The following is a 14,694-nucleotide window of genomic DNA, read 5'->3' on the forward strand; positions in this document are numbered from 1 at the left end:
TTAAGAGTCTCTTGTGGTTTGTTTTCCTTTCTTCTCTTCCTCCTTATTTCCCATTTGTTCATCTGTTCCACATACGTGTGAAATCATATATTTGTTTTTCTCTGATTGACTTATTTCTCTGCAGTTGTCTTTGGGTCTAAAGTGAATCTCTTTGTAAGCAGCATATGGGTAGGTCTTTTTTTTTTTTTTATCCATGCTATGTCTTTTGATTGGAGAGTTTAGTACATTTATGTTCAAAGTAATTATTGATAGATATGTATTTCTTGTCATTTTATTATTTGCTTTGTATTTGTTTCTGAAGATTTTGTCTGATCCTTTATTTTCTTTTTCTCATGGTTTGCTGATTTTCTTAGTGATATATTTGGATTTATTTCTTTTTATTCTTTGCATATTTATTAATGGCTTTTGATATGTGGTTACTGCTAGGTTTTATATAATCTCTTCTGCATATAACAGTCTGTATTAGGTTGATGGTCATTTAAATTTGAGTCCATTCTTTACTCCTTCCCAAGTTTTAGATATATGTCATTATATTTTACATTCCTTTATTTTATGAGTTCCTTCACTGATTTTTTACAGAAATATTTATTTTCACTGACTTTGTGTTTCCTTTCCTTTATACTCTCAGTTTTGGTCTCTTTTTCCCAAAGAGTCCTCTTTAATATTTCTTGCAGGGCTGGCTTAATGGTCATGAGCTCCTTTAGGTTTTGTTTGTCTGAGAAACAATTGCTCCTTCTATTCTGAATGATAGCCTTCCTTGCTGGACAGAGTATTATTGGCTGCAGATTTTTCCTAATCAGCATTTTGAATATATCATGCCACTCCCTTCTGGCCTGCAATGTTTCTGCTGAAAAATCTGATACACTTAAGGGATTTCCATTGTAAGTTCCTGCCTTCTTTTGTCTTGCTGCATTTAGAACTTTTTTTTTTGTCACTATATTTTGACAACTTTTTTGTTAAAAAAATGTTTTATTTTTGAGAGAGTGCAAGTGGGGTAGGGGCACAGAGAGAGGGAGACAGAGGATCTAAAGCAGGCTCTGTGCTGACAGCAGTGAGCCCAATACAGGGCTAACTCACAAACCATGAGATCACGACCTGAGTCAAAGTCGGACACTCAACTGACTGAACCACCCAGGTGCCCCTATATTTTGCCAATTTAGTTACAATATGTTTGGTGTAGCTCTGTTTTGTTGATTTTGATGAGGGTTCTCTGTGCCTCCTGGGTTTGGATGTCTGTTTTCTTTCCTAGATTAGGAAAGTTTTTAGCTACTATTTCTTCAAATAGTTTTTCTGCCCTCTTTTCCCTCTCTTCTTCTTTTGGGACTCCTATAATGTGAATGTTGTTATGTATGATTGAGTCACTCATTTCTTTAAATCTATTCTCATTTTGCATAATCTTGTTTTCTTTTGTTCAGCTTGATTACTTTCCATTTCTAGGTCATGAATTAATTCCTCTGTTTCTTTCAGCCTGCTGTTCATTCCATCAAGTGTTCTTCTCATTTAATTTAATGAGTCTTATACCTCTATGTTATTCCTTATCTCTATGTTAAGGGTCTCATTCATGTCTTTCACTCTTTTCTTTTTTTAAAAAAATTTTTTTTTCAACGTTTATTTATTTTTGGGACAGAGAGAGAGACAGAGCATGAACGGGGGAGGGCCAGAGAGAGAGGGAGACACAGAATGGGAAACAGGCTCCAGGCTCTGAGCCATCAGCCCAGAGCCCGACGCGGGGCTCGAACTCACGGACCGCGAGATCGTGACCTGGCTGAAGTCGGACGCTTAACCGACTGCGCCACCCAGGCGCCCCTCTTTCACTCTTTTCTTAAGTCCAATGAGTATCCTCATGATCATGGCTTTAAATTCTCCATTATGCATGTTACTTATATCTCTTTTGCTTAGATCTCTGGCCATGGTCTTGTCCTGTTATTTCATTTGGGATACATTTCTCTGTCCTGTCATTTTGTCTAAGTTTCTGTGCCTGTTTCTCTGTGTTAGGAAAGTCAGCTGTGTCTCTTGTTCTTGGGGGTAATGGCCTTATGAAGAAGAGTTCTGTAGTGCTCTATAGTGTAGTGTCCCCTCTTCCCCAGAGCTTGGCACTTCCACGAGAGTCTCCAATGTTGTTGTGTGTGCTCTGCTGTTTTGTCCTGGCTGCTTTATCCTTCAGGCCAGTCATCTGCAGAGCCTTTCTTTGCCTATTGTGGGCAATTTTTTGCCCCTGGTCTGAATATGGCACATTTTAACTAGGTATGCTCTGGCCTCTTTGTGAAATGAGATCTGTCACCACTGCCACAGGAACCAAGGCTCCAGAAAATTCCCATGTGGGGAGATGTGGTCTGAGCAGGGCCAGTGTTCTGAGGCGGGGGGTGGGGGGGTGGGGTGTCACTGTGCTGGGACTGATGCAAGAGTGACTGGGAAGGGTAGTTCCACTGGAGCTAGGGGACAAGGCTAGATGTAAGCAAGTTAGATAGCAAGTGTGGTGCTGCACTGGTTCCTGCAGGTGGCCCTTGGTTATGCTAGGGTGTGTGAAGGGGGGCGGGGGGGGGAGGATGGCATTGGCAGTTCCTTTGTTCCCAGAGGGATCTCCCAGTGAATGCTCTCTGGGATGTGCTCGTTGAGCAAATACCTCCCCACTGTGTATTCCAGACACCTTTCAGATCACTGTTTCCACACTGTATGTCTGAGGGCTGTTTGCCCTGCCTTTTCTCCAAGGGCAGCACAATGTCTTCTGGGCTCTATCCCAGCAAGCCTGCTGACCTTTAAAACTCCAGGTTTTAAGCTCCTTTCATTGCAAAAACTCATGAAATTCAGCCTTTCTCAGTTTCCAAACCACCTGCTTGGGTATTCGTTTTCCCTGTGTGCTGGTCTGTTTCTCACCTTTCTCCATGACTGTGGCCACAGGCATTTCTCTCCAAAACTGCATCTCTGCACTTCCTACCTTCTTCAATGTAGCCTCTTCTCTACCTTTAGTTGTAGAGTTTGTGCTGCCAGTCTTGAGGTCAATTTCTGGGGTATTTAGGATGATTTGTTAGTTATCTAGTTGTATTCATGGGATGAGATGAGCCTAAGGTCCTCCTACTCTGCTGCCATCTTTAATAGCTATGTTTTAAATTAGAGATACACAGCTATTTATTTATGGTTGAATTTGGATTTGCATAACAAATACTGTGGTAGTGAGATGCCTCCTATGGTCCCTGCCTCCTGAGATTCATGCCCTTTTGTAATCCTTTCCTCTAGAGTATGGGCCAGACTTAATCATGCAATTCTGGTGAACAGAATACGACAAAAGTGACGGCATATTGCAAAAGACTGTGAACCCATGGTGAGTGACCCTCCCTCTATCTCTAATGAAAGCCAATTGCCATGTTGTAAATTGTCATATGGGGAGGCCCACATGCCAAGGAACTAATGTGACCTGTCAATAGCCAGGAGGGACCTGAGGCTTCCTAACAGCCATGTGGATGATCTTGAAACCATATCCTCCCCTAGTGAAGCCCTTAGACGGCTGTAGCCCCAGCTGATATCTTGATTACAGACTTCTGAGGGACTCTGAGCCAGAAGATCCAGCTGAGCTATGCCCAGATTCCTGTTCCTTAGAAATTGATATAAAATTGACTTCAGAAGATGCCAGCGTAGGAGGACGCTGGGTTCACTGCATCCTGCTGATCACTTAGATTCCACCTACACCTGCCTAAATAACCCAAAAACCGCCAGAAGACTAGCAGAACGGATTCTCTGGAGCCAAGCGCAGACGAGAGGCCCACGGAAGAGGGTAGGAAGGGCGGAGAGGCGGTGCGCACTACAGGGACTGGCGGGAGGGAGCCAGGGTGAAGGGGCGGCCCACCGGCCAAGCAGAGCCCCCGAGTCTGGCTTGCAAAAGCAGAAGGGCTGGACGGAGTGTGTTTGGACAGCCAGTGGGACTTAACATCTGGAAGGTTATGTTAGCAGCTCTGCTCGGAGAGCGGGAAGCCTGGAGGACAACAGGAGGGAGAGTTGCTAAGCCCCGGGATGACAGAGCTCAGTTAGGCAGGGAACAAAGGGGCTCGCCAGCGCCATCTCCCTTGCCCATCCCCCAGCCAAAATCCCAAAGGGAACCACTTCCTGCCAGGGAACTTACTTGCACCCCGCAAACACCCAACACTGTGCTTCTGCGGAGCCACCCCTCCGGTGGCAGGTCTGACTCCCTCCCGCTGCTGCAGGGTCCCTCCTGAAGCAGTTCACCAAAGGAGAAGCAGGAGAAGCGAGCTGAGCCTGCCCCTCCCGCCCCCGTGCACCTTGCCTATCCATCCCAGCTAATACGCCAGATCCCCAGCACCACAAGCCTGGCAGTGTGCAAGTAGCCCAGATGGGCTATGCCACCCCACAGTGAATCCCGCCCCTACGAGAGGGAAAGAGAAGGCACACACCAGTCTGACTATGGCCCCAGCGGTGGGCTGGGGGCAGACATCAGGTCTGACTGTGGCCCCACCCACCAATGCAAGTTATTCAAGACAGCACAGGGGAAATGCCCTGCAGTTCTGCACCACTCCAGGAACTATCCAAAATGACCAAACGGAAGAATTCCCCTCAAAAGAATCTCCAAGAAATAACAACAGCTAATGAACTGATCAAAAAGGATTTAAACAATATAACAGAAAGTGAATTTAGAATAATAGTCATAAAATTAATCGCTGGGCTTTAAAACAGTATAGAGGACAGCAGAGAATCTATTGCTACAGAGATCAAGGGACTAAGGAACAGTCAGGAGGAGCTAAAAAATGTGATAAACGAGCTGCAAAATAAAATGGAAACGACCACGGCTCGGATTGAAGAGGCAGAGGAGAGAATAGGTGAACTAGAAGATAAAATTATGGAAAAAGAAGATGAGAAAAAGAGACATTAAAAAATCCAGGAGTATGAGGGGAAAATTAGAGAAGTGATGCACTAGAGAGAAATAATCTACACATAATTGGTATTCCAGAGGAGGAAGAGAGAGGGAAAGGTGCTGAAGGTGTACTTGAAGAAATAATAGCTGAGAACTTCCCTGATCTGGGGAAGGAAAAAGGCATTGAAATCCAAGAGGCACAGAGATCTCCCTTCAGATGTAACTTGAATCGATCTTCTGCATGACATATCATAGTGAAACTGGCAAAATGCAAGGATAAAGAGAAAATTCTGAAAGCAGTGAGGGATAAACGTGCTCTAACTTATAAAGGGAGACTATAAGACTTGTGACCGATCTCTCTTCTGAAGCTTGACAGGCCAGAAAGGAATGGCAGGAGATCTTCAATGTGATGAACAGGAAAATATGCAGCCGAGAATCCTTTATCCAGCAAGTCTGTCATTTAGAATAGAAGGAGAGATAAAGGTCCTCCCAAACAAAGAAAAACTGAAGGAATTCGTCACCACAAACCAGTCCTACAAGAGATCCTGAGGGGGATCCTGTGAGACAAAGTACCAGAGACATCGCTACAAGCATAAAACATACAGACATCACAATGACTCTAAACCCATATCTTTCTTTCTTTCTTTTTTTTTTTTTTATAAATTTTTAAACGTTTATTTATTTTTGAGAGACAGAGAGAGACACAGCATGAGCAGGGGAGGGGCAGAGAGCAGAGAGAGAGGGAGACACAGAATCTAAAGCAGGCTCCAAGCTCTGAGATGTCAGCACAGAGCCCGACGTGGGGCTTGAACTCACGGACCGTAAGATCATGACCAGAGCCGCAGTCGGACGCTCAACCGACTGAGCTACCCAGGTGCCCCTAAACCCATATCTTTCTATAACACTGAATGTAAATGGACTAAATGCGCCAACCAAAAGACATAGGGTATCAGAATGGATAAAAAACAAGACCCATCTATTTGCTGTCTACAAGAGACTCATTTTAGACTTGAGGACACCTTCAGATGGAGAGTGAGGGGATAGAGAACTATTTATTATGCTACTGGAAGTCAAAAGAAAGCTGGAGTAGCAATACTTATATCAGACAAACTAGACTTTAAATCAAAGGTTGTAACAAGAGATGAAGAAGGGCATTATATAATAATTACAGGGTCTATCCATCAGGAAGAGCTAACAATTATAAATGTCTATGTGCTGAATATGGGAGCCCCCAAATATATAAAACAATTACTCACAAACATAAGCAACCATATTGATAAGAATGTGGTAATCGCAGGGGACTTTAACACTCCACTTACAGAAATGGATAGATCATCTAGACACACGGTCAATAAAGAAACAAGGGCCCTGAATGATACATTGGATCAGATGGACTTGACAGATATATTTAGAACTCTGCATCCCAAAGCAACAGAATATACTTTCTTCTCGAGTGCACATGGAACATTCTCCAAGATAGATCACGTACTGGGTCACAAAACAGCCCTTCATAAGTATACAAGAATTGAGACCATACCATGCATGCTTTCAGACCACAATGCTATGAAGCTTGAAATCAACCACAGGAAAAAGTCAGGAAAACCTCCAAAGGAATGGAGGTTAAAGAACACCCTACTAACGAATGAGTGGGTCAACCAGGCAATTAGAGAAGAAATCAAAAAATATATGGAAACAAACGAAAATGAAAATACAACAATCCAAATGCTTTGGGACGCAGCGAAGGCAGTCCTGAGAGGAAAATACATTGCAATCCAGGCCTATCTCAAGAAACAAGAAAAATCCCAAATACAAAATCTAACAGCACACCTAAAGGAAATAGAAGCAGAACAGCAAAGGCAGCCTAAACCCAGCAGAAGAAGAGAAATAATAAAGATCAGAGCAGAAATAAACAATATAGAATCTAAAAAAACTGTAGAGCAGATCAACGAAACCAAGAGTTGGTTTTTTGAAAAAATAAACAAAATTGACAAACCTCTAGCCAGGCTTCTCAAAAAGAAAAGGGAGATGACCCAAATAGATAAAATCATGAATGAAAATGGAATTATTACAACCAATCCCTCAGAGATACAAGCAATTATCAGCGAATACTATGAAAAATTATATGCCAACAAACTGGACAACCTGGAAGAAATGGACAAATTCCTAAACACCCACACCCTTCCAAAACTCAATCAGGAGGAAATAGAAAGCTTGAACAGACCCATAACCAGTGACGAAATTGAATCAGTTATCAAAAATCTCCCAACAAATAAGAGTCCAGGACCAGATGGCTTCCCAGGGCAGTTCTACCAGACGTTTAAAGCAGAAATAATACCTATCCTTCTCAAGCTATTCCAAGAAATAGAAAGGGAAGGAAAACTTCCAGACTCATTCTATGAAGCCAGTATTACTTTGATTCCTAAACCAGACAGAGACCCAGTAAAAAAAGAGAACTACAGGCCAATATCCCTGATGAATATGGATGCAAAAATTCTCAATAAGATACTAGCAAATCGAATTCAACAGCATATAAAAAGAATTATTCACCAGGATCAAGTGGGGTTCATTCCTGGGATGCAGGGCTGGTTCAACATTCGCAAATCAATCAACATGATACATCACATTAATAAAAGAAAAGAGAAGAACCATATGATCCTGTCAATCGATGCAGAAAAGGCATTTGACAAAATTCAGCAACATTTCTTAATAAAAACCCTCCAGAAAGTCGGGATAGAAGGAACATACTTAAAGATCATAAAAGCCATTTATGAAAAGCCCACAGCTAACATCATCCTCAATGGGGAAACACTGAGAGCTTTTTCCCTGAGATCAGGAACACGACAGGGATGTCCACTCTCACCGCTGTTGTTTACCATAGTGTTGGAAATGCTAGCATCAGCAATCAGACAACAAAAGGAAATCAAAGGCATCAAAATTGGCAAAGATGAAGTCAAGCTTTCACTTTTTGCAGATGACATGATGTTATACATGGAAAATCCGATAGACTCCACCAAAAGTCTGCTAGAACTGATACATGAATTCAGCAAAGTTGCAGGATACAAAATCAATGTACAGAAATCAGTTGCATTCTTATACACTAACAATGAAGCAACAGAAAGACAAATAAAGAAACTGATCCCATTCACAATTGCACCAAGAAGCATAAAATACCTGGGGATAAATCTAACCAAAGATGTAAAAGATCTGTATGCTGAAAACTATGGAAAGCTTATGAAGGAAATTGAAGAAGATATAGAGAAATGGAAAAACATTCTGTGCTCATGGATTGGAAGAATAAATATTGTCAAAATGTCAATACTACCCAAAGCTATCTACACATTCAATGCAATCCCAATCAGAACTGCACCAGCATTCTTCTCGAAACTAGAACAAGCAATCCTAAAATTCATATGGAACCACAAAAGGCCCTGAATAGCCAAAGTAATTTTGAAGAAGAAGACCAAAGCAGGAGGCATCACAATCCCAGACTTTAGCCTCTACTACAAAGCTGTAATCATCAAGACAGCATGGTATCGGCACAAAAACAGACACATAGACCAATGGAATAGAATAGAAACCCTAGAACTAGACCCACAAACGTATGGCCAACTAATCTTTGACAAAGCAGGAAAGAACATCCAATGGAAAAAAGACAGTCTCTTTAACAAATGGTGCTGGGAGAACTGGACAGCAACATGCAGAAGATTGAAACTAGACCACTTTCTTACACCATTCACAAAAATAAACTCAAAATGGATAAAGGACCTGAATGTGAGACAGGAAACCATCAAAACGTTAGAGGAGAAAGCAGGAAAAGACCTCTTTGACCTCAGTCATAGCAATTTCTTATTTGACACATCCCCAAAGGCAAGGGAATTAAAAGCAAAAATGAACTACTGGGACCTTATGAAGATAAAAAGCTTCTGCACAGCAAAGGAAACAACCAACAAAACTAAAAGGCAACCAAGGGAATGGGAAAAGATATTTGCAAATGACATATCGGACAAAGGGCTAGTATCCAAAATCTATAAAGAGCTCACCAAACTCCACACCCGAAAATCAAATAACCCAGTGAAGAAATGGGCAGAAAGCATGAATAGACACTTCTCTAAAGACATCCGGATGGCCAACAGGCACATGAAAAGATGCTCAACATCGCTCCTCATCAGGGAAATACAAATCAAACCCACACTCAGATAACACCTCATGCCAGTCAGAGTGGCCAAAATGAACAAATCAGGAGACTATAGATGCTGGAGAGGATGTGGAGAAACGGGAACCCTCTTGCACTGTTGGTGGGAATGCAAATTGGTGCAGCCACTCTGGAAAGCAGTGTGGAGGTTCCTCAGAAAATTAAAAATAGACCTACCCTATGACCCAGCAGTAGCACTGCTAGGAATTTACCCAAGGGATACAGGAGTACTGATGCATAGGGGCACTTGTATCCCAATGTTTATAGCAGCACTCTCAACAATAGCCAAATTATGGAAAGAGCCTAAATGTCCATCAACTGATGAATGGATAAAGAAATTGTGGTTTATATACACAATGGAGTACTACGTGGCAATGAGAAAGAATGAAATATGGCCCTTTGTAGCAACGTGGATGGAACTGGAGAGTGTTATGCTAAGTGAAATAAGCCATACAGAGAAAGACAGATACCATATGGTTTCACTCTTATGTGGATCCTGAGAAACATAACAGGAACCCATGGGGGAGGGGGAGAAAAAAAAAGAGGTTAGAGTGGGAGAGAGCCAAAGCATAAGAGACTCTTAAAAACTGAGAACAAACTGAGGGTTGATGGGGGGTGGGAGGGAGGGGAGGGGGGGTGATGGGTAGTGAGGAGGGCACCTTTTGGGATGAGCACTGGGTGTTGTATGGAAACCAATTTGACAATAAATTTCATATATTGAAAAAAAAAAACTGACTTCAGTGAGCAAAACAGCACCCCCAAGTGGGGGCCAGAGACAAACCAACCCCTGCCTCTGGGTCCACCCCCGCACCTCCCCCCCCACACCCTGCAGGTGCATCTCCACTAGGGCAAGTCCACCTGAGAATCAGTGCAGCCCGCCCACCTCCCAGCAAACCAGCACAATACCTTTAACTACAACAAAGAGTGCTACAAAGCTTCAGCTTTACGGTGAATAGGATCTAGCTTCCCCCACCCAACCCCACCACCCCCAGGATACAGAACAAGCAATTTATATTTTTATTTATTTTAAAAGAAGTTTAGTTATTTATTTTTGGATCTAGCTTCTTTTAACAAACAGACAAGACCACAAAACACAGCCTCCCCCCCAACCCTTTTTTGAATTTACAACATGAGAAGATGGAGAAATTCACCCCAAAAGAAAAAAACAGGAAGAAGGAATGGTCAGAGGTTTAATCAATACAGATATAAGTAAGATGTCTGAACTAGAATTTAAAACAATTATAGGGGGCCTGGGTGGCTCAGTCAGTTAAGTGTCCGATTCAATTTTGGCTCAGGTCATAACCTTAAGGTTTATGGGTTCAAGCCCAGTGTTGGGCTTTACACTGTCAGTGTGAAGCCTGCTTGGGATTCTCCTGCTCTCCTTCCCTCTCTGCCCCTCCTCCACTTGTGTTTATGCATGCTCTCTCTCAAAAATAAATAAATAAACTGAAAAAAAAAATAAAACAACAATTATAAGGATACTAGCTGGGTTTGAAAAAAGCATAGAAGTCACAAAAGAATCCCTTACTGCAGGGATAAAATAACTAAAGCTGAAATAAAATGCTGTAACTGTGAGCAAACCAAAACCAAAAATAAAAGGTCCAAATCGTCAAGAAAGAAGTCACACTTTCACTATTTGCAGACAACATGATACTCTACGTAGAAAACCTGAAAGATTTTGCCAAAAAATTGCTAGAACTAATACATGAATTCAGCAAAGTTGCAGCATAAAAAATCAATGTACACAAATCGGTTGCATTTCTATACACCAATAACGAAGCAGCAGAAAGAGAAATCAAGGAATTGATCCCATTTACAACTGCACCAAAAACCAGAAGATACCTAGGAATAAACCTAATCAAAGAGGTAAAAGATCGGGACCCTAAAAAGTACAGAAAACATATGAAGAAAATTGAAGAGGACACAAAGAAATGGAAAACATTCCATGCTCATGGACTGGAAGAACAAACATTATTAAAATGTCTGTAATACCCAGGGGCGCCTGGGTGGCTCAGTTGGTTGAGCGTCTGACTCTTGATTTTGGCTTGGGTCATGATCCTAGGGTCATAGGATCCCATGAGCTCAGCATGGAGCCTGCTTGGGATTCTCTCTCTCTCTCTCTCTCTCTCTTTCTGTCTCTCTCTCTGTCTGTCTCTTTCCCCCAACCCTGTCTGTAAAAAAAAAAAAAAAAAAAAAAAAAAGTCTCTACTACCCAAAGCAATCTACACATTTTTTTAAAATAATTTTTTGGAAGTCTATTTATTTTTGAAAGAGAGAGAGAGAGAGAGAGAGAGCAAGCGAGGGAGGGGTAGAGAGAGAGGGAGACACAGGATCCAAAGCAGGCTCCAAGCTCTGAGCTGTCAGCACAGAGCCTGACGCAGGGCTCGAACTCACGAACCGCGAGACCATGACCTGAGCTGAAGTCAATGCTCAACCGACTGAGCCACCCAGGTGCCCCACAATCTACACATTTAATGCAATCACTATCAAAATGACACCAGCATTCTTCACAGAGCTAGAACAAACAATCCTAAAATTTGCATGGAAACACAAAAGGCCCCAAATAGCCAAAGCAATCCTGAAAAAGAAAAGCAATGCTGAAAGCATCATAATTCCAGACTTCAAGCTATATTACAAAGCTGTAGTCATCAAGGCAGTATGGGTCAAAAACAGACACATGGATCAATGGAACAGAATAGAAAACCCAGAAATAGACCCACAACTATATGGTCGACTCATATTCAACTAAGCAGAAAAGAATATCCAATGGCATAAAGACTGTCTCTTCAAAATGGTGGTGGAAAAACTGGATTGCAAAATGCAGATGAAACTGAACCACTTTCTTACACCATACACAAAAATAAATTCAAAATGGATGAAAGACCTAATCATGAGATGGAAACCATCAAAATCCTAGAGGAGAACACAGGCAGCAACTTCTTCAAACTTGGCCATTGCAACTTCTTACTTGACACGTTGCCAGAGACAAGGGACACAAAAGCAAACATGAACTATTGGGACTTCATCAAGATAAAAAGCTGCACAGCAAAGGAAACAATCAACAAAACTAAAAGGCAACTTACAGAATGGAAGATCTTTGCAAAAGACCTATCTCATAAAGGGTTAGCATCCAAAATCTATAAAGAACTTACTAAACACCCAAAAAGCAAACAATCCAGTTAAGAAATGGGCAGAAGACATGAATAGACATTTTTCCAAAGTAGACATCCATATGGCCAGTAGACACATGAAAAGATGCTCAACATCACTCATCACTAGAGAAATACAAATCAAAACCACGATGAGATACCACATCACACCTGTCAGAATGGCTAAAAGTAACAACACAAGAAACAACAGGTGTTGGTGAGGATGTAGAGAAAGGGGAACCCTCTTGCACTTGGAATCCCTCTTAGTGGGAATGCAAACTGGTGCAGCCACTCTGGAGAACAGTATGTAGGTTTCCCAAAAAGTTAAAAATAGAACTACCTTACAATCCAGCAATTGCACTACTCAGTATTTACCAAAAGGATACAAAAATCCTGATTTGAAGGAGTACATGTACCCTGATGTTTATAGCAGCATTATCAACAATAGCCAAAAAAGAGCCCAAATGTCCATTTGATGAATGGATAAAGATGTGAGATACACACACACACACACACACACACACACACAGCTGTCAAAAGAAATGAAATCTTGACATTTGCAATGATGTGGATGGAGCTACAGTGTATTATGATAAGTGAAATAAGTCGGTCAGAGAAAGATATCATTTGATTTCATTCATGTGGAATTTAAGAAACAAAACAGACAAACATATGGGAAGGGAATAAAAAAGAGAGGGACACAAACCATTAGAAACTCTGTAAAAAAAATTTTTTTAACGTTTATTTTTGAGAGACTGAGCACAAGTCGGGGAAGGACAGAGAGAGAGGGAGACACAGAATCTGAAGCAGGCTCCAGGCTCTGAACTGTCAGCACACAGCCTGATGCAGGGCTTGAACTCACAAACTGTGAGATCATGACCTGGGTTGAAGTTGGACACTTAATTGATTGAGCCACCCAAGCCACCCATAGAGACTTTTAATGATAGAGAACTGATGGCTGATGGAGGGAGTTGGGTTGGGGATGGGTAAATGTGTGATGGGTATTAAAGAGGGCACTTGTTATGATGAACCCTGGGTGTTGTATGTAAGTAATGAATCATTGAATTCTACTCCTGAAACCAATATTACACTATGTGTTAAGCAACTAGAATTTAAATTAAAAAAAATTAGTAAACATGAAAAAGGACACAGTTTTGGAAGGAGGAATAGGACCATGACCTCTAGTTAGAGGAATCTATTCTGATGAAAACACAAAACAGATGAACGAACCACAAACACCTAAGTGAACCATACTCCACATGGTTTCATCTATTTCCCAACTGGAACATGATTTCCACAGTCTCCCCACACGAGGGATATCACTTAATGAACTCAGCCATAAAATCAAAACTCAAAGTTCCCTCATTATCCCACTATGGGCATGTTCAGTCATGTGCAATCAACAAAACACTCCAAACAAACTTAGCCAAAATTCAGACCCAGTGTAGAAGAATGAATAAGATCAGAAATGAGACTCACGGATGCAGCCAAGGAACAAGAACTGAAGATGAAAAGCGTCCAGGTCTACAGGAGGTGCATTTTCAGGCTACATGTCTATGTTGGTTGTTACAGTTGACCCAGGTAGACACTATCTCCAGAAATAAACTGTTACAAAGTAACTGAGAAAGTTACTTGCACACTATTTACTATTTTTCATGCAAGTAACCTATTGACATACAGAGTCAATGGGAAAACTGAGTCAAGGATGAAGGCAAAATAAAGATGTGGCAGATTGCTACACTGGTGGTCCCAGGGAACAAATGAACCTTCTGGTATGCATGCTCCTTCCCTGTTGAATCTGGGCTTGGTTACTTGCTTTGTCAAGGGGACATCAATCAGCAAGTGTGATGAGAACAGAGGCTTGATAAGTACTTGCACCTTAGAGCTTGACCTCTTAACTGCTTTTGGTGGAAGCCAGAGGGCATGTAAGAGGTCCAACCTCCTTGAGAGACCTATGCTGTGAGAACATCAAAACCAGCTATGTAATAGGCCACACAGAAAAGCAAGGAGGTGGCAGACATGCATATGAATCTTCTGGGGTCTTTTAGACCAGGTACCACAGACAGCAGCTAAATGCAGCTGAGTCACTCCAGCTGATGCCATATGGAATAGAAGAAACTAGCCAGTTAAGCTCTCAGAAAGCATAGTCCACAAAATCATTGTTTGAAGCCACATCATGCAGTGATTTTTATGCAGCAATAAATAAGTACAACACAGGATTTATAAGAGCAAGAGAAGAAAGAAAATTGTATTCTGGGAATCGTGAATTTTGTTTGTATATGTTTGAGGGAAATTGATTAGCTGGCACCCAGCAAGAGGTCAGTCTGAAATTCTGTCTTTGAGTAAGTTCCCTAGGGACATCAAATAAAACAATTTTTGTTGTTTACTCATTCTCAAGAAAATCCTGAGGGTTTATCTATGGGGCACAGTTGTGTACTGTCCACCAACGTCCTTTCGTTATCACCTTTGACCTTGTTCAGGTTTGTACCACT

The sequence above is a fragment of the Lynx rufus genome, unplaced genomic scaffold (genome assembly GCF_022079265.1).
Source record: "Lynx rufus isolate CCGP_SWC_20201006 ecotype Redwood Valley unplaced genomic scaffold, mLynRuf1.p SCAF_6, whole genome shotgun sequence".
Taxonomy (NCBI): domain Eukaryota; kingdom Metazoa; phylum Chordata; class Mammalia; order Carnivora; family Felidae; genus Lynx; species Lynx rufus.